This window comes from Felis catus, chromosome B3, assembly GCF_018350175.1.
Source record: "Felis catus isolate Fca126 chromosome B3, F.catus_Fca126_mat1.0, whole genome shotgun sequence".
In the NCBI taxonomy this organism is placed as follows: domain Eukaryota; kingdom Metazoa; phylum Chordata; class Mammalia; order Carnivora; family Felidae; genus Felis; species Felis catus.
In genome coordinates, this window is record NC_058373.1 from 58,099,116 (window position 1) to 58,123,616 (window position 24,501).

Here is a 24,501-nt window from a genome sequence, read left to right on the forward strand (position 1 = left end):
GGAGACACAGGATACGAAGCAGGCTCCAGGCTCTGAGCTGTCAGCACAGAACCCGACATAGGGCTCAAACTCGAACTGTGAGATCATGACCTGAGCTGAAGTCGGACACCCAACCAATTGAGCCGCCCAGGAGCCCCTGTTCAACTGGATTTCTAAAATTTCTTGGGACCAGTGACTCCTTTCTTTCCTTCCACTTTTTCCCTTTTTCAAGCAGAACCTTTATCCTATGCCTATATAACTTTTATCCTATGCCTACCCCACCACTGTATTTTGGGAGCAGATAACTTGTTTCTTTAGTTTCATAGGCGCACAGATGAACAGGAATTGAACCCTAGGATGGATCATCCCTAGAGCCTCGCTCACACGTAATTTAGATTATTCAGTAGATGAAATTGAGACTGCGGAGCTAATGAGACTCAAATTGGATTTTGTGCCGTAGTTAATACTCTAATAGGGGACCTATTTAGGGACCTTGGAGGGAATATATTTTGTATATGGGATAAGTCTGAATTTTGGGGAGCCAGAGTATGAACTGCGGCAGGCAGAATAACCCCCCCCCCACCAAAGATTCCCTGGAATCTATGAATATGTTACATTGCAGGCAAAGGGGACTTTGCAGCTGCGATTAACGTAAGGTCATTGAGATGGGGAAAGTGGTCTGCATTGTTATACAGGTGGGCCCATGTATGAATAGGATGGATCCTCAAGAGTGAAGAACCTTTCCTAGCTGTGGCCAGAGGGCAGGCATGACTCTTGGAAGAAAGGTCAGAGAGATACAAAGTTGCTGGCTCTGAAGATGGAAGAAGGGGTTCATGAACCAAAGATGTGGGCAGCATCTAGAAGCTGGAAAAGAAAAACAAAACAGAGCAAAACAGATTCTCCCTTGGAGCTTCCAAAACAAATGTGGCCCCTCTGGCACTTGGATTTATGGTGAGACCCATGTTGGACTTCTGGACTACAGTACTGTAGGAACAGAAATTTGTATTGTTTAAACCACCAAGTCCATGGGAATCTGCTATAGCAGCAATAGGAAACTAAGGCATCCTCTTACTTAATCATCACAACCGTCTCAAGAGGAAGGTGTTGTTATTCCCATTTATAGATGCTGAAAATGAGGTTCAGAGAAGTTTAAGTAACATTCTAGTTAAATCCAAGAACTTGAACATAAACCTAGATTTTTGGAAGTCAATCCTAACACTCCTTCCACTAACCCAGAGATGGTGGACGTGTAGAAAATAAAGGTACCAAATTTTTTGGCAACTGTTCCTACGGAGGTGGCCAGAGAATTTAGTGCTACCCTCTTGGTAGACTACAGAGGTTTTCTGCCTGCTACCACCAACTATCCTGACCATCCCAGAGGATGACAGGAATGGTCCAGTGGGGATAGATAAGACCAGAGTCTAGCACCAGAGTCCAAAACCACCAGGAGGTTTCAATATCTCTGGGAAAAAAAGACGCATCAAAATGCCAACAAATGACTGAGTGACCACAAGAAAGTTCCGAGAAGGGCAAGGAAGGCAACATGACTTACAGAATCGACTTGGGCTGAAGGGACTAGAGCAGCTAGGACCCGGGCTGGACGTTGAGCAGGGCATTTCAGGAGGGTATAATAAGGGGACAAAGGAATACCATGTACTCCATTCCCCTGGAAAGTAAGCCCTGTCAGTACAAACACCTCATGTAACATGCTCATTGTTTTAGTCCCAGCACCTAGGACAGCACCTGCCACAATGAAAGATCTCAGTAATTGCCTTAGTCCTTCCAGGCTACTATGAAATACCAGAGGCAGGGTGGCCTATAAATAGGAATTTATTTCTCACGGTTCTGGAGGCTGAGAAGTCCAAGATCAAGGCACCAGCATGGTGAGTGAGGACCTTTTTCCCATGTCCTCACATGTTAGAAGAGGCTCTAGATCTCTTTGGACCCTCTTTGATAAGGCAATAATCCCATTCGTGAAGGCTAATGACTTAATCACCTCCCAACGACCCCACCAACTAATACCATCACTTTTGGGGGCCAGGATTTCAACAGATAAGTTTTGGAGGGAACACAGACATTCAGACCACAGCAGTAATATTTGCTTTAAAAAATGAATTAAGAGATGAGCAGATTTATTCAATACCCTCATATGCCAGATGCACACACAATGAATGAAGGTGAGACTTAATTCATTCCAAAAAAAATTTACTGAGTGTGGAGGAGAACGCAAAGTTCTAGCCTGTATCCCTTCCCAAGCTAGTAAGAGAACAGCGTGCACACTTCTAACTACCCTTAACTTTAGTGACTATAGTGCAATGTAATCAGTACAAGCCAAACACCTTAGGTATTTTGATGAAAGAGTAATCAATGAAAGCTTAGTGGGACAGACAGAATCTGAGCAGGAGGCAAAAGACTGGCAGCATTTTGACAAGTGGAAACACTACGGGAGGGTGCACCAAGAGGAGGGAATAGCAGAAGTAAATGAATCAATGATATGGTGTCTTCCCTGCACACCTCACTCCAACCTTCTCTGCCCTCCCTGCTCAGAGCCCTGAGAGCTGACCTGTGAGGCATCAACTCGCCTCTCTTGTCTTCTAACTTCCACTTGGGTGTATTGCTCAGCCAAAAGCCTTGACTTCCTGTGGGGTGGCCCTCAGCTACAGCTCTTTCTCAGGCTTCTGGTAATCACGTCCTCTCTTTGCTTTTTTCAGGCCTCAAATCAATACGATTGCTTCACTTTCTCGTTGGTTTCTGTTAACCTTGCCCACACCTTTACAAATAGTTATTTTATTAAATCCTTCTAAATAACATGTTTGAGTGTGCCAACTGTTTCCCAGAGACGCTGGCTGATAAGGTGGAAAGGCCCAGAATGTGTTTGGGCGATGGAAGGCCAACCAGATTTGGCTGCTGTTCAGAGGAGTAGAAAAGTAGACAAGAAAAAAGTATCACAGCCTGATTCTAAAGCGCCACACTGATGGGGTGCCTGGGTGGCTCAGTTGGTTGGACGTCCGACTTGGGCTCAGATCATGATCTCACAGTCTGTGAGTTCGAGCCCTGTGACGGGCTCTGTGCTGAGCGCTCGGAGCCTGGGGCCTGCTTCAGATTCTGTGTGCGTGTGTCTCTCTCTCTGCCCTTCCCCTGCTCATGCTCTGTCTCTCTCTGTCTCAAAAATAAATAGTAACATTAAAAAATAATAATAATAAGATAAAATAAAGGGCCACACTGAGGCTTTCTACTGAAAATCCATTTTGAGAAATGGGGAACTGCGGGAAGTTATGAGAAAATGAATCTGGTGTCAGGGAGCAAATTAAATAGGAGGAGCGTCAAACCAGTTCTGGAAGTCATTTTGGAGACTAGTGCAGTGGTCTAGTGTGAATGACAAGGGCCTGGTTAGGGGCGGGCATTAGAAATGCAAATAAAGAATCAGATAAGAACAAGGTAGAGGAAAAGGAATGATTGAATGAGAGGCGGGAAGGGCACCCTGGGCGGAGAAAAAAAGGCAAAGTTGACATTCGAGTGGCAGAAGAAAGAATTCTATGAAACAGGAAACATGGAGGGCAAGGTAAGAGCCTGTTTGGGGTAGTTTCAGGGAGTTAGGTTTGAGGTTTGGCAAGCAGAATCACCTAGAATGAGCATCATATAACTGTGAACAAGGAAGAGGGCAGACTACAGCAGATAGATGTCCACTGGGAAGAGAGAAATAAGATTGGATAAGCATACATGACTGAAGTTTCGGCTGGGAGCTTAACCCCGGACAGTTGCAATCCCATCTAGCGGTCACAGAGCAGCAATGTGCAGGTGAAATGCAGACCAGAGATGTATTTGGGTTGACTCACAGAGTTTTCTCAAATTTTGAATTAATGCCAACAGTAAAATTTTTGGTTATCACACCGAAACAAACCTCCAGATTTTTGGCCTTACAACACTGGGCCCACATTCTCGCATGTCAACCCTTAGCTGGAGCTGAGCAGTCATTGCTCATCTATACTCCACACAAGGTTACAGTTCTCCCCAGCCCCACCTGGTCTATGTTACTCATTTGTGTCACTTGCTCCGCCTTGGCGTGCATTTGAACTCATGGTCCCTGCTAATGGCCGTTCTCGATGCAACTGATGTCTTGGAAGATCCCCAGGGGGAAGTACAGAGGATAAATTGAAGCAAGTCCGTTGAGTTCAGCATTTCCGCGCGTTTACTATGTGCCAAGCATTGAGCTAGATGCTGGGGAGACGGCAACGACAAAAGAGTGGTCTGTTTTAACAGGAGAGACCAGGAGCATAAGGATCCCCTAAGCGGTTGTTTCGGAAACTCAGGTGGGGTGGGGGGTGTGGTGCTTGGAAAAGACGGTGACAACAGAGATGGAGGTGTGAATACACATGCCTACTGAATTTTTGTGACAAATTAGCCACAGGGGGTAAAAAAGGAAGGCGGTGGACATGACCTTGCTCAGGTGGATACAATGAGAGAGGGTGTAAGTGACAGTGTCGGATTAGTCAAAGTGCGGTAAAGGTCCAAAGCAAGGTGGAAGAGAAGGAAACCACACCCCCTAAAAGTCCACTGAGCGCTGTTCTGCAAAGGCGTAATGCAGGTCGCGCCCTTCCTCTTGGCACACCTCTTCTTGAGTAATGGAGGTGCTGTCGCCGCCTGTGCGTTCAGGAACTGGATTACTTTATTGTTAACAAATGAGCAAAATTAAGCAATCTTCATTTAGGCCTGCAGGACCATGTTGGAACTCTACAGAGTTGTACAATTAAATATTTTAATATTTAAAAAATTTTTTTTCAACGTTTATTTATTTTTGGGACAGAGAGAGACAGAGCTTGAACGGGGGAGGGACAGAGAGAGAGGGAGACACAGAATCGGAAACAGGCTCCAGGCTCCGAGCCATCAGCCCAGAGCCTGACGCGGGGCTCGAACTCCCGGACCGCGAGATCGTGACCTGGCTGAAGTCGGACGCTTAACTGACTCTGCCACCCAGGCGCCCCAATATTTTAATATTTTAACATTAAATATTAAGCTGTGGAGCAAGTGCTCTGGTAGTGGACCAGGAGCAAATCATCCAGAAAACAAATATCACGTACTGCTCCTGATGATTCAGGGGTTAGAGCCACAGTGGGGTTCTTTAGTTCCCTAACTCTTTAGGAACAAAGCATAAGAAATGTCTTTGGGGGCGCCTGGGTGGCTCAGTCGGTTGAGCGTCCGGCTCTTGATTTCGGCTCAGGTCATGATCCCACAGTGGAGAGACAGAGCCCTGTGTCAGACTCTGTGCGGAGCATGGAACCTGCTTCAGATTCTCTCTCTCTCTCTCTCTCTCTCTCTCTCTCTCTCTCTCTCTCGATAAATAAACATTAAAAAATAAATAAATGTCCTTGAAGAGTTACTGAAAAAGAGTGACTAATGAGGACTTGGGCCCCCTTTGCTGCTGAAAAATGTCCTACAAGTTTCCCTAGGCTACATGCATTTTACAATCAAGAAAGCCTAATAAGGGGGGAGGAACTGACAATTTCACCAGCCTCATATTTGCTACGCAGAAAATAAAAATTCTGTTTACAAAAGGAAAATTCTTACACTTTGGCTTCAGAAAAGGAAGAAATAAGTCAGTCAACTGGATTATTTCAACTGAAAGTAAAAAGTTTTGATTGAATTATATGGGGCGGGGGACGGGGGGTGCCTTGCTTTTCTGCTTGCATTAGCCAATGGGAGTGTGGCTCATGCTCTGGGGTATAAATAGTCATAATTTAGCTCTCCTTCAAGTCCATCACTCACAGTTGGCCTCTAGTCAAGTATATTGCAGGCTTCCTTTCAACATCTACACATGCATGTGTGAGCCCATCCCCAGACTGTAGATGGGACACACTGGGGAGGGAGGCCTGATGAGGAATTAATTTGCTCCTAGTCACACAGCAGGGGGTCAGCTTAGGCGGAGTCTATTAAATGATCACCATAAAATTACTCATCAGCCTCAGGAGTGCTGGGATTCTGGCTCAGTCCCACATACACAGAATTTCATTACAAACAGGGACTGGCCAATTAATCTCTCATATTGTTCCTTGGAATCCAGGGTGTGAGGTCTTCACACAATGAGAAAAGACTCTTTAATTACAAGTTATATATCTGTTGTTTGAATGTGATTGAAGGGATGACAAACTCAATCCTTTACTGGTTAGAACAGAATGAGGGGTAGGCTGGGTAACAGGTGTGCCGGGTTCCCTAAGCCCATGTCTGTCCTATGCCTGACCAATGGCACAGTTCCCCATCCTGGTGAAGCTTTGTCTGAGGGCGTGTCAGGAGTCAGGGAGTTGGGAGACTGGGTCCACATTCCAGGCAGGGCCAGGCAGGGCTTGTCCTTAACCATTCTGGGCCACACTTTCTTCGGCAAAGGATAAAGGACTGGACTGGAAGCTTCAAAGGTCCCTTCCTTTTCCAAAATGCTGTGATCTTCTAAATGAGGGGGAAAGGGAAACGGAGGTTCACAAACAAGTACTCAAATGGGAACACTTGCGGGGTGCCCGGGTGGCTCAGTTAAGCATCCGACTTGGGCTCAGGTCATGAAATCAGGCGCTTGTGGGTTTGAGTCCTGCATTGGGCTCTCTGCTGTCAGCGCAGAGCCCACTTCAATCCTCTGTCTCCCTCTCTCTGCCCCTCCCTCTCTCTCTCTCTGTCCCTCCCCACTCCCTCTCAGAAAAAAAAAAAAAGATATTTCAAATGGGAATACTTGTACTAACTCCTTAGATTGATCAGTGCTGTAAATTATTGCAGCAGAGAATGACAAAGGTATTAACCAGGCCTGCCCTGGTGTCGCTTCCTCTTATAAGAACATCAGTCATATTGGATTAAGCCCTACCCTTATCATCTCTAATCTTAATTACCTTTTTAGGGGCCCTATCTCCAAACAGAGTCACATTCCAAGGCACTGGGGATTAACGCTTCGACACACGAATTTTGAGGGGACACAATTCAGTCCATAACACCAGTATTTGCCCTTCCCAAAGTTACAGACATAGTTAGCTATAGTGTGTTCTAAATTTCTTCTTCCTTTCAAAGTTCTCTCCCCATCTTCCTGCCCCAATTTAGCACTTTTACAAAGTAAACCTCAGGGCTGGCTGGACCTACTTTTCTTCTTCCTGTTACCATCCACAATTGTTGCTACATAGACTTTTAAGGCTGGGAATTAAGCAGCAACTAGTTTGCTTCCAGCCTAGTCTGGGCAGCTTCTAGCAACTTACCCCCTCTGCTGCTGTTTACCAAATCTTCAGGGTCACAGAGGAGGTACCTAATGGGTGGTGGGCAGGGAAAGATAAGAAGCAAAGAGGAAAAAGCAATGTGTATCTATGCCCAGAAATGCCTCATCATGGGTCTGTCTCCGTTCCCTATTAGACATTTCCTGTGTTGCAACACATAGGATTAACAGGCCTAGACATAGGCAAGATGGAAGAGAAACTGCTCTGCAGAGGAATCCTGGTTGCCTATCAACATTCAATTTCATTTTCTCTGGTAGAACACCAGCCGCACAGACCCACACACACAACCTATCGTCCTGAATGATATCTCAAGCTTGCCAACTCCAGATGTGTTTATATATTTGTTCAACCAGTAAAAGAAGAAGGAGGAGGAGAAGAAGCCCAAGTTTTAGACATATCTCAAACCACCAGCTGTCTCCTTGATGAATTTTGGTTTTTTCAGATATAATCATAAGCAACCCTTTCCAAACCACTTATTCATTCAATAAATATTTACTGAGTACCTTCCATGTACCAGGACTGGTGATACCAATGGTGACGGCCATAAACTTGTAGTCCAGTGAGGAAGACACACAAGTTCTAACGAATGTAACCATTCACATCTCTGTGTCAGGTACAGTGCTGGGTACTCTAAACACGCGGGAAGACATGATTATCCCCACTGAGCAGTGAAGAATCTAAGGTGCAAAGAAGTTCAAAGCCAAGGTCATGCTGCTAGTCAATGGAAGTGTCAAGACCACAGCTATGTCACCTGACCTTGGGCACTGTCCTTCCCACTATCAGGGGCGTATCTTACCCTAAGGTGTGAACTTGAATGGAAAAAAAAAAAATCACATCTCTACTTTCACCAATCTCTAACTGAAATTTAACATTTTTTTCAATTGTACGTGTTGGCAAAAACCACAGCAGCATTAGCAATACCTATGATCGTTGCCAAAAGAAACTGCAGATGTTCTCTTTTATTACAGGGGTTGCCGATATCTTGAAATACAGTTTATGCTCATTACTACTTCAAAATTATGGTAGCTGTCAGATGCCCAGAAGGGCGCTGGGGCCACCTGTCACTCCCGCCCCCCCTTCCCCCAAGTCCTCCTTCCCCACCCACTCTCCCGGCCAGTGCCACCTGCACTGCGTAACTGGGGGGGGGAGGGGGCAAAGGGGGAGGCAGGGCTGTGGACTGAGGCCAGATCTTTAATGCATTAGGGTTTTTTTTTTTATGTTCATTTTATGTTTGAGAGAGAGAGACAAAGAGAGCGCGAGCAGGGGAGGGGCAGAGAAAGAGGGAGACATAGATCTTAAGCAGGCTCTAGGCTCTGAGCTGTCAGCACAGAGCCCCAGGCAGGGCTCGAACCCACAAACGACTGGAACCCACAAACTGTGAGATCATGACTTGAGCTGAAGTCAGACGCTCAACTGACTGAGCCTCCCAGGTGCCCCAATGCATTACGTTTTCTTAAACGCACATATATTACTACATTATAAATTATTTTTAATATTTTGACAAGAGCTTTGGAAATAGCTTTCTTTATGCTTGGCCTTTCAGGGGCGACTGGGTGGCTCAGTCAGTTAAGCATCTGACTCTTGATTTCAGCTCAGATAGTGATCTCACAATTTGTGAGTTCGAGCTCCTAGTCGGGCTCTGCACTGATGATGTGGAGCCTGCTTGGGATTCTGCCTCTCCTTCTCTCTGCCCCTCTCCAGCTTGTGCTCTATCTCTCAAAATAAATAAATATTTTTTAAAAAAATTTTTTAACTTTTAAAAAGTATTTTTCTGAGAAGGCATCCTTAGTCTACCCAGAACTGCCAAAGGGGTACATGGCACAAAGGTGGGTCAGAACCCTACATTACAGCAATGAGAAGCCCAGGCAGACGCAGAGGCTCTTCTCCCGATGTCTTTGACCAAAAAGCTAGGCTGGGATTTTCCTAATTAAGAGAGATGAAGAGCAAATGCTAAGACGCCCGATTCCACCAAAGAACTTTTCTCTCCTTTCCACCAATTCCCGTTCGGCACGAGCCCTGAATGCTCTCTCCTCTGCTTGCTCCCGGCGAAGCTGATTCCTTGAGTCCCCCCTCTGTCCCACGCGCAGTGTCAGAGGATAAATGGGTCCCCGCTGCGTTCAGACGGGCTGTCAACCTCCGGTCCCGGAGGCTGAGCACTTATTGGTGTCCCGGGACGGTGCTAAATGGCACATTCAACAAGTGAAAGGCGCCAGAAATTCCCACACACCAAGCCCACGGATACTCCAGTTTTCAACCTCCCCTCGCAGGTTGGCCCCTCCGCGCCCCCGAAACCTGACGCTCCGGGAAGGAAGCGCGAGCACCACCCCCGAGCTCCAGACTAGGGCAGCGAGAGCGGCGGGGGTCGCGGGTGGGGAGAGGGTGTGAAGCGGGATGGGACGCACGGTGCCAGCTGCGTGGGCGGAGGTGGGCCCACAACCAGCCTCTGGGGTGACCCGTGTCCCCGCCCGGTCCCCCTCCCCTGGCCGAGGGCCCGAGATCGGCCGCGGGAGGCCTCTTACCCAGGGGCAAGCGGAGCTTCCGGCCACAGTGTCGGCGCAGCAAAAGCGGCGGCTCCCTGCCCGGGCTGGGCGCCGCGGCTGGGGCCCCGCCCGCCCGCCCGCCTGCCCGGCCCCGGGGCGGACGCTGGAGGCGGGGAGAGCAGGGCTCCCCGCAAGAAAGGTCCGGAAAGGTCCTGCCGCTGCCCCGCCTGCCGCCGCAGCCTGACGCCGAGGCCAAGTGCAGACTGGACCCCGGCTTTGAGCGCACCCAGAGGACAGAGCCAGGAACGCGGGGTGCCGCGGGCCCAGAGCTCTGCCCGCGGGGCACGCTCGCCCCTACCCCCGGGGCGCTCTGGAAACTGGCCGGCGTCCTAGCGCGCGCCTGCGAAGGGCACTGGGGCCACCTGTCACTCCCCCCCCCCCCCTTCCCTCAAGTCCTCCTTCCTCACCCACTCTCCCGGCCTGTGCCACCTGCACTGCGTAACTGGGAGGGGCAAAGGTGGAGGCAGGGCTGTGGACTGAAGCCAGGCACTTCGGGTGCGTGCTTCCCGCCCGGTTCCCAGGACGTTCCAGGAAAACAGCTACCCTAGCGCACACCTCACAGATAAGGCCACCGTGGCTCAGAGAAGCCCAGCCGCTTGCTTTGGTAAACGCTGGTAAACGACGGAGCCGCGCTCTCACCTCAAGGCACAGGCTGGGGTCAGCTGGCTTCAGCCACTAGCCTTCACGTCGTCTTCCATACTACCTTCATAACTGGACATTTTCATTTGGCTGCTCTTTCAAGGGGGTTGCAAAGTGTGGATGAGCGGTCCTCCACCAAATCAGATGGAGCGGCACCTTTTCATGATAAATATGGGGTGTCCCCAAGGCCTTACTGCAATTTGAAGCTAGAAGACGTTGAAAACTACAAGACGCTGATGAATGAAAGAGAAGAAGACGAATGGAAACATAGTCCATGCTCATGGATTGAAAGGATTAATGTTAAAATGTCCATACTACCCAAAGCAATCTATAGGTTTGATACAATGTCTACAAAACTTCCAATGACGTTTTTTTTTTTCACAGAAATAAAACAAACAATCCTAAAATTTGTACGGAACCACAAGACCCAGAATATTCAATGCAATCTTGAGACAAAAGAATAAAGTTGGAGGCATCATGCCTCCCCTAACACCCTTCCTTCTTCCAAGAAGATCAGTGACTGACTGTAACATCAGACAGCCAGGAAGGGGCTAAGAGGTTACTCACTCACTCATGCAGTCATTCTTTCTTATGATGGATACTCCCCAGTCCCTGCCTGCGAGGTGTCAAGCAAGCCTTCTGCCTGCTCCCTGGTCATATGCTGTTGACAAAACAGACTTGGTTCCTCCCCACGTGGGGCTCGCTAAGTAGTCAAAGTGCACTTGTGGAGATGGGGGTCTAGGAAAAGCATCATTAAAGGTGGGAAGAAGAAGGGCTCACACTGAGAGGAACTCAACCCAATTCGGGAACACTTAGGAGAAGGAAAAGCAAACTGACATGGCTCTGGGAAGACGGTGCAGGCTCCTGAGCAGGAAGGGCCAGCAACGGGAATGGGCGGGAATAGGGAATGGAAGAGAGAAAGGGAGCCTCTGGAGAACAAGAAAGGGAAGGTGGGAAGGAAGGGCACGTAGAGAGGCCGGTCCTGCAAACAGGCAGCTGTAAACAGTACTCCCCGCTCAGCTCCCCAGCAAGCCCCACCCTCTCCCTTCTCGCTCTTCCCTGGGTGGAAGAGTAGCTAGAGAAAAGGCTCACTCCCTGGCCCCAGCACACCCTCCCTAGCTGAGACTGCAGCCCGGCCGAGGTGAAGGTGACGTCAGCTTCTGAGGGCCTGCAGTGACACTTATAGGGGAACTGGGGCTGGGTTCCTCCCGGGTCCCCACTGCTGGGACAGAGCGGCACACACAGCAATCATTCAGCCAGACCGCCGGGCAGCCACAGACCCACAGCGGCAAACAGGGCATAATGATAGCGTCATGCTGAGTTTTTAAAAGCTGCCCCCACCTCTCCCAAATGTGCTGTTTTCCTCAGAGCCATCCTCCCTGTCAAATAAGAACTAAAATTGCTATCAGGCTCCAGGAGAGCTAGAGACTCCTCATAGGTTACATAGGAGATGAAGTTGTTTTTCAGACCAGAAGCACTTCACACACTACAAAGGGCTCTATCTCAATCGACATTCTTGGTAACAAGCAGGAGACCTCGTGTAGAAAAGGGATATTAAGGGCTCCCAGGGGAGCACCCCGGTGGTTCAGTCGGTTAAGCGTCCCAACTTCAGCTCATGGTCTTGTGGTTCGTGGGTTCGAGCCCTGCATCGGGCTCTGTGCTCACAGCTCAGAGGAGCCTGCTTCAGGCTCTGTGTCTCCTTCTCTCTCTGCCCCTCCCTGCACTTTGTCTCTCAAAAATAAATAAACGTTAAAAATTTTTTAAAATAAAATAAAAAAATAAAGGCTCTCAGGGGGGTTCATAGAACTACCAGAATGATGAAGTAATAATGGCAGGAGAAGTGGACAGGAATCAAGACAGCTCTGCAGAATCAAAAAAAAAAACAAAACAAAACAAAAACCCAGAAAACACAACACCATCTGGCACCACAAGAATGCTCCCAACTGCTTTCACAAATGACACAAATATAAAGGGAATGAGAATTCCAGTCCTCGGTGGGAGTGTCCACTGACCAAATCTATGTCAAAGGCCAGCATTGTAGCTATCAAAGCAGAGAGCGCGAGCACATCCGGCCCCTCTGAATTCCACAAGTATTCTTATGATGGGCGTTCCCCCCACCGCCTCCCCACCACCACCCCACCCCTCCATGGGGAAAGGGGATGAATACTGGGCAGCAAAACAAAACAAAAAAAAAGCTGTTTACTATGGGCTCCACAAATATAAGATCTTATTAATATAGATGTCTTCTACATACATAAGCAAGGTGGTATGATAGTGGAAACCCACAGTCCTACAGCAACAAAGGGTTCTGCTGAATCCTGTGTTCGAATGCTGTGGCGTGAAGGTGTGGCTCAGGCAGGATCAGACTCTCCATCCACGGGAGTCTCCTAGGATGGAAAAATAATACTGGATCCGGAATGAAGTCTTTCTCAGAGACTTAGTCTCAGACTCAGTTTGGGGCAATTCTTTTTTGCCCAAACTTGCTTGTTTATAAAATAGAGATAAAACCTGCCCTCCTATCTCCAGGATACACAAGAAGAATAAACATCGTGTCTCTTAGGCCGTGAATACTTAAGAGTGTGTGGGACTATGAGGACCCATATACTTTGGGTTTGTACACCACCAGTCTCAAAGAGAATGTATTAATATACCTCAGTTAACTGTATCAGTAAAATGGGTATGTTTTAAAGCGCCTACCTCATGGTATCCTTACGAAAATGAAAAGAGTGAATACATATAAAGTGATCGGTACCATACATGGCATAGAATATGTATTCTGTCAGTGGTAATTACTAAAGTAACTATAGTATTGTAGTTTTTCTTATTGTTGCTATCCAGTGTTCAGGCAGGTGTTATACTGGGTACTGGAGAGAAAGAAGTTCAACGTGCCTGCCCGAAGACAAATGGAACGGTACAAACATTGCCCTGGTGCATGAATATTAAACCCAGTTTCTCAAAGATGGGAGGGATTTGAGACGTGGACAAGCTAACTGTTTGCTCTACAGGCAGATATACTGCACCCAAAATGCCCCTTAGACATAAAATTAAACCTGAGTGTGGGAGTGATACTCCCAAGAGACGAAGCAAAAGGGGGGAAGGCCCCAGTCCATCCTCAGGGGCACATCCATGCAGGGAGTGTTCCTTCTGCCTCAAGAGCAAGAGCTGGTGCGTGAAAGGGGCTTCTATGGAGTTGATGGTTGGCTCCTTGTCAAAGATCCTTTTCTCCCCAAGCCTCCCCAAGCAGTGAGTCTCCTCATTCCCCATCTCAGTTCCTCTCACACTTTTTAAGTCATCATTACTTACTGCCCCCACGAATATAGTTATGTATAATGTGACAAACTGTGTCTCTCCAAGAAAAATATAAACCCATTGAAGACAGGAACTGTGTCATCTTCTTGTTCCCAGGGCTTAGCACTATGTCTTTTATCTAATAAAAGTGTGTTGGGCTCAGCAGAATGGTCTCTAGGTAAGAGTAGAAGCACCAAAACAGTTCAAACAGGCTGCCTCAAAGGAGTCTTAAAAATCCAGTAAACTTATAACTCACAACGGATAAGCACCTGGAGGGCTAGGAATTTGATGAAGAGCTCAGGACTGGGGGGAGTATGGGAATCTAAGGTCTTCCTGATCCCTGGAGCAGGTAGCGATTCTCCTAGTTGTTCACTTACCACTTTTTACACATGTTTTGAGTAACACAGGAACAGTCCATCTTAGAAGGGAGCTCTAGGGGCTATGAAGTTGCAACAGGCATTTCCCTGGAGGACTGGGGGATTCCCATAGCTCCAGATGGAGCATGAAGAATGGATGAGCTTGGGCCTGGTTTGTGGTAACTCTGTTAAAGTTGGGCGATTGACACAACCCTGAAAAAGTGGCTGGGGACCTGAAGAGAGCAGTGAGTGAGTGAAAGCAAGCAGCCTCTTTCCAGCGGCCAATGACATTGGCCCTGGGACTACCAACATCCAAGAGCCAAGGGGACCCCTGTTCAGAGTCTTTCTTTAGAAAATGCCACTTTTAGGCTTCCTTGTTTTCTCTCTCAACTATTCCCTACTTTTGTCCTTCTTTCTTACATGCATCCTCTCTCCTGTTACTGATATCTCCCTTTTTCTATCTGGTATCTCTTTCTCCTGCAGGAGTTTTAACTTCTGCTACAAACTCATGCCCAAAATGGGATAAAGAAAAGTTTAGCTTCTGTATAACCTGTGTTGCCCATTTGAAATCAGGTCATTTTGGGGGTGCCTGGGTGACTCAGTCGGTTAAGCATTTGACTTTGGCTCAGGTCACAGTCTCGCGGTTTGTAGGTTTGAGCCCCACGTGGGGCTCTGTGCTGACAGCTCAGAGCCTGGAGCCTGCTTCAGATTCTGTGTCTCCTTCTCTCTGCCCCTACCCCGCTCACACTCTCTCTCTCTCTTTCTCTCAAAAATGAATAAATATTGAAATCAGGTCATTTTGTGCACAAGCAGTATCATCCAGCTGAGACCCAGGAGACAGGGGGCCTAACTTGTTTTTATTGCTGGGAAGAAAACCCTCAAAGTCATGCTGAAGGGTCTGTTACATACATATGTGATAGCATAGCAGGATTAAAAGGCTGTGTGAGTCTAGGCCTTGTGAGAAGCAGATACCAGTACAAAATTAAACATGCAAGGGTTTTATTAGGAAATTCTTGGGAGAAAAAATGAGGAGGAAGCTGGAGAAGGGTGGGATAACCATCAGAGTACGATGTAAGTCTGACCCTAAGAGAAGAGAGGGATGGAAGGTTGAATGGAAGCTTTCTAGACAGCTGTATAGTCTAAAGAAGTTTCAACAAAGTTATCAAGCCAAAGTCAGCCTGGGGGATACCTGTATCTCCTAGGCAAAGCCAGCTTAATGAGAATATGGCCTGTAGTCACACAGGACCCACACCTGGTTCAATGCTATGCTGCTGTTGTTTTAAAATTATGTTTTTAATGTTTATTTATTTATTTTGAGGGTGGAGGGGCAGGGAGAGAAGGAGAGAGAGAATCTCAAGCAGGCTCTGCACTATCGGCACAGAGCCATACACAGGGCTCGATCCCATGAACCGTGAGATCATCATGGCCTGCACGGAAATGAGAAGTCAAAGACTTAACTGAGTGAGCCACTCAGGTGCCCCGCCGTCTTGAAATTCTTAACAAAATTTGAACAAGAGGCCCTGGGCTTGCTTTAATATCCCTGCTGAACTCAGTCATTGACTAGGAGCAGCCCATGGGAAGCATACTTTAGCAAAAATGTGGGGTTATAATTAAGAGTGAAGTGGTTGGGGTCCTTGTTCAGTTATGCTCCCTATAGTTGGCGGGCTGTGAGGCCTGGTCTCCTGGCCCCACTGTGTACCTCCTGGGCCACACAGATCTACCTCTCCATAAAGGTGCAGAGAGCAGCTCTACCATGGGCCTCCTGACCTCCCTCCTCCTGTGAAACAATTCAGAAGGCCTTTACTGGATGAACTACAGACCCCCAAGATCATCACAATTGATCTCAAGGCCACAGTGAATACTCACCTTCTCCCTTCTCCACCATCCATTCTAAACCACCTTCAGCCTCAGCTTCACCTTAGCAGGTCTGGGGCCTTCACTGGTGGTGTGACCAGACCTTATTCCTGAGGGGTTTGAACACTTGATAATCATACCTTCCCTTCTCAGGCCGGGTTGCTGCATGTGTCCTATTCACAGTTCTAATCCGGCAAGGGAGCATAGGAGGTGCCCACCTGAGTCCCACACACATTCCTCCTGGCCCCTGTTGTGTAAAAGTAGCTCCCCTCCTCCTGAGGATCAGGGTCAGTTATTCCTGCTAGTATAGCAACTCCTCTCTTGCCTGCTTGTCCCTGGACACAAAACTCCAAAGTCAGCAGTCATAACTTCTTATTCAGTGGGACCTTCACTGTGCCTCTGGGAAGGGTGCTCCAACCATGAAGTACTTGGGACCAGGACCCATGCTCTGGGACCAGGAACCCCAATCATGCAGAGCCCAGAGTTTCAAGGAAAGGAAGCATAAATTCCCTGTGGGTCATTAGGTATGATGGTAAGTTACGCCATTCCTGCTTCCACCCCTTGGTTTTCAGACCCTTGTATCCTTCTTAGTGAGAACACAGTACCATGTGGAGGTCTCTAATTTAATAAATACACCATGTCCTGAAGGACATCAGTCCACCTTCTCAGAGTGCTTTCTCACAGATGGAGCTTCCGTTGGCTTTCAGAAGGCCATTCCAACAATCTGTAAGACCAGTTACTTCTGGGTGGTGCAGTACATGACACAGCCAGAAGATCTCATAGCTATGACCCTCTCCTACACCTCCTTCACTTGATGTAGATCTCCTGGTTCGATGCTCTGCTGAATGGGATTCCATACCTGTGGATGAGACACTTCTTAAGCCCCCAGAGACAAGTGTTGGCTGGGACTCTGTGGGCAGGGAAAATAGACAACATTCAATTCACAGTTTGCTTCAGGGTTATGTTAATTCTCCCATTTGCGGGGTGCCTGGGTGGCTCAGTCAGTTCAGCATCCGGCTTGGGCTCATGTTATGATCTCACGGATTGTGAGTTCAAGCCTCGCATCAGACTGTCTACTGTCAGCACAGATCCTGCTTCAGATCCCCTGTCCCCCTCTCTCTCTGCTCCACTCCTGCTCCCTCTCTCTCTCTCTCTCTCTCTCTCAAAAACAAACATTTGTTAAAAATCTCCCACTTCCTATCATTATACAGTCTGAGAGCTCTGGGCTTCTTAGACATGTGAGAGAAGAGCACACTGACCCATTTCACTGATGACATCCAGCTGACTGGACAGGTCGAGTAAGAGAGGCTAAAATGCTACAGGTCTCAGTAAGATGCATTCACTTCAGAGGATGGGAGAAAACTCTATGAAGAGTCAGGAACAGGCCATTTCAGTGACATTTTTAGAGTTCCAGAGGCCAGGGGTATTCTGGGACATCCCCTTCTGAGATAGAAAACAAACTGCTGCATCATACTATCCCGTCACAAAGAAGGAAGGACAGTGCCTTGTAGACCTCTTTGTGTGCTAGAGGCAACACTTTCCACCCCAGGGATATTTCTCTGGATCATATATTGGGTGGCACAGAAGGCTGCCGCTTTGAGTGGAGCTGAAGCAGGAAAGGGTGTTGCAAAAGGTTCAACCCGGTGCTGTCAGCCCTGCTAGCTGCCTCCATTGTGTTAGGGGTGTCAATGATGGGAAGAGATCTAGTGTGGCCCCTGGATGGGGCTGTGGCCCCAGTAGACCCATTGTAAACTGGACTTCATGCAGGACCTAATTTTTTACTTGGTCCTCATAGGCCCCCGTTCCAACAGGGGGGCCATGATGCCTCTTTAGGTCTCTATGTATCAGTATCAACTCAGAATCTTTTGTCCAACAGTCCTAGTGAACAGTCACCCAAGTAAATGGCCATGGGTTCCTTTGAGGAAGGACTGGGGGAATTGTCACAGTCTGTACAAGCCAGAGTGCTGCAGGGTCCTTCCTCCAGACACCTCTTTAGTCAGTGGGCTCCAGATCTCAAAACTGACTCAAATCTGGGAACTGAGCAAGAGATCATGACTTCTTTTTTTTTTTTTTTTTTAATGTTTATTTGTTTTTGAGAGAGACAGAACACAAGTAGGGAAGGGACAGAGAGAGGAGACACAGAATCCGAAACAGGCTTCAGACTCTGAGCCATCAGTACAGAGCTCGACACGGGACTTGAACCCATGATCTGTGAGATCATGACCTGAGCCAAAGTCAGACGCTCAACCGTCCCACTCAGGCGCCCCAAGAGATCATGACTTCGTATTGAAGTGACTGCCACCACCTTGTTGCTCCTCTAATTTTGCTTTAAAAAAAAAGAGAGATAAGGGATCAGCAAACAATGGCCCATGGACCAAATCAAACAACCGCCTGTTTTTGTAAAGGAAGTTTTATTGACGCATAGCTACACTCATTGGTTTACGTATTGTCTGTGGGTGCTTTTGTACTGTAACAGCTGATGTGACCTACAAAACCTAAAATATTTACTATATAGCCCATTACCTACAAAGTTGCTGACCCCTGTTACGGATGCTAAGCTGCACCCTTGTTGACTATCTGCCTATTTTGTCCGCTGATGCAAAATTGACACCAAGGTCCACTAACCATCTCCACAACCCCCTGCCGTAAAGCCCATGGACTACCCTCCAACCTTGCCTTTTGGTGAGTAAGGGAAGTCTGGCCTCGGGGCTTTCAGCAGTTAAGAGCCACCCCCTGTGGCTATCTATCTATAGCTATCTATCTATCTATCTATCTATATAGATATAGATAGATATAGATATAGATATCTAGATATAGATATGTATCTATCTATCAATCCTCCCATGTGCTTACATGCTCAGTTTATAATCACTTCTCAGAAACTCTACCATTCCTGGCCTGCAAAACCTCTTAGTGATGCTGGTAGCCCTCTCACCAGTGCATTGTGATGACTTGGTGATATGTCCTGTGCTCTCTCATGGCACATATTCTCCGGTGCATCTTTTGGCCTTACATGATACAGCCTTTCCGGCATGTCTACTTCCGTCAACCTCTTTATTCCTTCTTGTACTGCCTGCCAGAATGAAGAAGAAAAGGAAGGAAGTTGTGGGGGGTGGGGAGGGGAGGATCCTAAACTGCTGAGCAGAACCTCAGTGATACCCATGGGGAGTCCTTTAGCCAAAGCTGACCGTCAGAGAAGTCCTGTCTTTCCCAGGAGCAGCCCGTGGGAAGCCCGGCTCAGTGCAAATGCAGATGGGTCTCGGAGAACCACAGCTGGGGGCCCTTGGTCAGTGATGTAGAGGTGTGCGAGGCACGTCCTCATGGCCAGGATGGGAACCCTCAACTGAGGTGGATGTGGCACAGTCTGATTTAATTGCCAGTCTCCATCCTTAACATCAGGTCTGACTTGTAAGGTGCCACAAGCTGCTGCTGAGTGTGACAGCTCTCTGGGGAGAGGAGGTGAGTCAGTAGGGTAAGAAAACTCCAGGGTGGACTGCAGAGAGGCGAGGTGACTCGTCATGCCTCACCTCCTGTACTTACCATTAGACTTTTATCCCATCATAATCCAGACAGGAAAGGGGCATCCGCCCTCAGTCACAAGCAAACAAGCAATCTCTTCTCTGCCTCCCTCCCCATCCTGTTCTGAGAGGGTAAACTTATGGACCGCAGGATTTGTGTGAGGCCCACACTGTGAGGTAGTTAACGGCCAGAAACATCTCATCTGAGATGGATTCATTTGCCTGGATGCTGCCACCGCACTGAACAAATACACTGGTGCCATTATTGAGCGAAAACAACAGTCCAGGAGTCAATGCTACTTGACAGCCACAGAATACAAGGTGTCTTATAATGTTAATTAATGTTGGAAAAGTGTTAGGGCTCACCTCCGGGCTGCACGTTTACCCCCAAGGGAAACTGAAGTACTTAGGGCCCCCCCAGTGAGAAAACGGGGATTCTAACTCTAGCTGTGCTCTTCCCCCAAAGCTATTAAAGTACAGAACAGACGGAGCTGAGAGGTAGGCTGAAGATCCAGAAATGCAGGCTCAGCAAGGCCACATCAAAGATAGCTTTCTTGGGGCGCCTGGGTGGCTCAGTCCGTTAAGCGTCCAACTTCAGCTCAGGTCACGATCACGGTGCATGAGTTCGAGCCCCGCGTCGGGCTGTCTGTGGTCAGCACAGAGCCTGCTTCAGATCCTCTATCTCCCTCTCTCTCTGCCCCTCCCCAGCTCATGCACACTCTCTCAAAAGTAATAATTGAAAAAAAAAAAAAAAGCTTTCTTGAGGTGGCGATGGTGACATGTCTCAGAACAGCCATAACGGGAATGTCCTGGCCACACTGGAGTTGTTCGTTTCTCCTAGCAGTGTGACTTGTCTTCTGTCAACTCCATCCTCGTCCTCGTCATCATCTCAAGGCAAGGCTTGTGAACCACATCCCACCCAGTTCGTCTCTCCGTTGCTTGTTTCTCTCCGAGAGGTGTGGAGCTTCACGGTCAGTCTAGAATTAAAACAGCCTTGGAGGAAAATCAAAGACTTCTGTGCCTTCCTCCCACTCGGCTCTCTCCTAATGGAGGAACACATGCCTCTTCCACTTCTTCCCGTATTGTCAGACTCGATTAAGGGAATTAGCAGATGAAGTGGTACATCCATGTAACTCCCCATCACTGGTATAGTTTTGTCAAAAGAGTTAAACTCTCAAGTTAGAGCATTTCATCTCTGTTTCTAGGGTCTCCAGACCAAGAAAGTTCCCCAGCAATGGGGTAGCTTTGGGTGTTGCTCTAAACCAAATCCCAGCTCCACCACCAGTCCTCATCTATAACACGGCGATAAGAATACAGTGTTACGGTGATCACCTTCTACTACCGCGGTTATGCAACATGTGTAGTAATGCACCTGCATGTACCAGATGCTCCACGGAACTGGGGCTCAGAATGTTAGGCTTGAGAATGAGCTGCAAATATAGCGGGATCAGCAATCCAGTCAGAGATGACACTACTCTAAGAAATTGAACAAAACAAGAGAAGAAAAAAAAAAAAAACAATGAACAATAAGAACAGGTGTGTGGTTGATGGTAGGACCGCATCTGGGTGCTGGTCATCGTCATCTTCTTCCTTGAATTCCTGGATAAGTAGGCAGGGAGATACATACACTCCTAAGTAGCATCCTTATTATTAAATTAGATAATGCATATTAAAACACTTTGAAAAATACAAAATGCTAGGACAACCTGAAAAACAATGACACTGTTAGGGGCTTCTAGTTGCAATAAATAGAGATTTGTTAAGGTTACCTCATAAGTGGGAAAGGTAGGAGAAGGGAGGGTGGTATTGTAAGATCCCTGTGGGAAATAGTAAACTTAGCTCAGGAATCAAATCCCGTAGGAACCCAAGAAAAGTCCAGCACGTGAGTCACACAGAGCCTTCTGCAGGAAAACTTCTCAGGATCCAAGGCATGTTGAGGGGTCTGATGACCTCAACCCCTTTCAAGAAGTGGAAGTTCATGGTTCCCTACTCCTCCTCATTTGACACTCAGCTGTTCTCTGTCTGTATCTATGTGTCTTTTTATTCCTCCTTCAATTACTAAAGGGCTGATTCTGAGTATTCTAACACATAGTCCCAAGACAATAATCAACTAAACCAATGAGAGTCTATGTAGTTCCCATGTACGCAAAGTTTTTAATGCCAGGCTAATTTTTCACCAAGTGGCCTACAGGTTGGCTGCTCTTGGGTCAAGTGCCCACCCCAAATCCTATCAGCTGAGGCCCCGATGTGGAGGCTCAGGGGAATAAAAACACAGAAATTTCCCATAGCAAAATCTTTTTAGCCTTAGAACAGGATGCTGAGTATGGCTGATGATAGACTACATGACTGAAGAAGAAAAAAGCCCTCAAGCCCACCATCAAACTAAAAGACTCAGGGTCCCTGGCTGGCTCAACCAGTAGAGCATGTGATTCTTGATGTTGGGGTCGTGAGTTCAAACCCCATATGGGGGGGGGTGGATTGTAGTCAAAGTAATTCTTTTTTAAATCTTAAAAAAAAAAACAAAAAGACTCAAAAAAGTTAGAAAAATGTAATTTTAAACTTTATCAGCTGCTTCACAGAGATTACTTTCAAACACCTCACTGTTCAAACAAAAGTTCAGACCATACAGAAAATCATGACTTACCTAAAAGTATAGTCGAAAACAGGCCAAATTTCATCAGACAATACTAGAATTTATAGAACTAGGGGAGCAAAAAGTACCACAAGATGGCAGCATCATCCCATCTGTGCCTTATCGGATTAGCAATCGAAGCATGTGCTTATCCGTTGAGCCTGCTCTAAAACCATCCACCTCCTTCCTTGAAGCTATTCTTAAGAGACTGAAACAGCCCGTACTTGATAGAGAAAGTATAAATCTAAACAGTACATTCATGATCTCTGAGCTCATTTGATTCCCAAGGTCTTAAAACTGGCTATCACTTGTTTTAGTCTAAGTGAATTAATGGAAGCAGGTACCATGGATTATCCAAGGATTACAGGCTCCCGAGGCATGTTTGAATTGCAGAAATTTGATCTTTCTATTGCAATATTCCTTATCTCACATTCTTGCAAGCCAGCTTTTTATTATAGCTGCTTTTAATATCTGTATATCTCTCTCTTACTAGATTCAAGTCAATCTCTTAACTGAGGTTAATTTTATGTGGCAACTTGGCTAGTTCATGGTATCTAGGTATTTGGTCAAATGCCAGTCTAGATGTAAGAGTACCTGCTTACTGTGGGTGGCCCTTAATTAGTTGAAAGCCTCAAGAGGAAAACACTGAGGTCCTCTGAGGAAGAGAGAATTCCCTCCAGATTGCCCTTGAACTCGAGCTGCAACATCAGCTCTTCTCTGGGTCTCCAGCCTGCCCTGCAGATTTTGGAATTACCAGCCCCCACAATCATAAGAACCAATTCCTTAAATCTCTTTTTTTCTCCTGTCTCTCTCTCTCTCTCTCTCTCTCTCTCTCTCTCTCTCTCCACACACACACACACACATACACACACCTACCCTATTGGTTCTGTTTCTCTGGAGAACCCTAATATACACCAACTGTAGACCATGGTCCACTACTGCACCATGGAATAAAAAGATGACCATAAAGATCCTCGATCTTGAAGAGACTTGTGAGCACATAACTAATACTGTAAATACCAAATGTATTATTAACTACTACAGAACACAAAGAAAAAAGAAAGTCTTTGGGAAGTGGTTTGAAAAACCGTAAGTAAGTGACATTTGAGTTGCAAAGAACGAATAGGTGTCTCAACAGGTAATAAACATTAGAGGATGAAGGATCCTAGGCAGCAGAAACCCTGTGAGCAAAAAACATGTAAAAAGGGACAAAATAAGCACCAAGACCCCCACGTGGATATGTGCCATCAAGATACTACAACATCCAACAGTTCGTGAGCTCTAACTAGTTTGTTTTCCTGTGGATATCGTAAAATCTTCTAACTTATAAACCCAGAAACATTTATCCCAACCTTACAGCTTAGGAAAGTAAGGTACACAGGGGTCAGGCAAGTCCAAGCCCAAATATAAACCACAGCAGTCTGACTTCAGAGTCCACAATCCTAACCACTACTTCTAAGGCCCTACATACTGCAAAGTTTTAGGATCAAAGCAGAGGCCAGGAATGTTCAGGTCTAAACACACATCACAATTTTGTTACTTAGTATTCCCTTGCAGTGTTCAATATACTTTTTGACTGTCTTTTCCAAAGTTGGAATAAAAGTCAAGCCTAGAATAGGAGTGAGCAACACCCATACGCACTCAGACATTTTCAGCCCCATCCTTATCCAGATTTGAGCACTGCAGGCCTGAAACACATTGAGAACAGAGTGTCTTTATGATCGAAACCGGAAGGAACAGCAGGCTAGAACTTTCTCTCCCATTTAAAATGAAGTGACAATTTATCCTAAATTGGTGAATATTACTAATTTATTGCTCTGTACATGCCTATCAACTTCCCTTATTTTCAGGATACACGGGTCTACAAAAGATACATTGCCTCCCCTTCTACTTCACTCTTGCCTTTCCTTTTTTTTTTTTTTTTTTCCAGTTCCCGACATCGAGCTACTGAAAAACAATCATCTTTCTTGATTACCACTCCCACACTGCTCCAAATTTTCCCTACCCTCTCTTTGCCCTTCCTTCACATTGCGTTTTTTGGAATTTTTGCTTTAAGTGCTTTTTAAACTAGCCGTTAAAACTGTCTCCCTTGACTACTCTCTTCACTCTCTCAATGGCTTTGAAATAAACCTGCCCTCACCCAAATGCTAACCTGAAGACTAGGTGGCATCTGGCCACATACATGCAAAACAGAGCTGAAACAGTATGAATGTGCAACAGAGCAAATCTCAAATAACTGATTAATCCGTATAAACACAGTCTTTGAACAAGTACACAATACAGGAACTATCGGGGTGCCTGACAGTCTCAGTTGGTAGTGCATGCAATTCTTGATCTCTGGGTTTTGAGTGAGTTTGAAAAACAAAAAACAAAAAAACTGAACTATCTTCTTCCAAAAGGAAAACCTAGAAACTAAGTAACTTTTTTAAATATTCACAGTGAAGTTTGGAGGCTTAA

At 46.7% G+C, this 24,501-nt stretch overlaps 1 protein-coding gene across 2 annotated transcripts in view; it reads right to left on the bottom strand.

The window, feature by feature from the left end:
- The window catches only part of SQOR (sulfide quinone oxidoreductase), a 49,678-nt gene extending 39,576 nt beyond the window's left edge, over positions 1-10,102 (bottom strand). The window contains exon 1 of one of the 2 annotated variants that reach the window (XM_011282854.4): positions 9,737-10,102. The gene's annotated coding sequence lies outside the window, so the exon portion shown is untranslated. Of the gene's footprint in view, positions 1-7,720; positions 7,859-9,736 lie in introns of those variants that run through there. The other variant, XM_045059382.1, reaches the window with a different exon arrangement.
- Between the last annotated feature and the right edge of the window lie 14,399 nt (positions 10,103-24,501).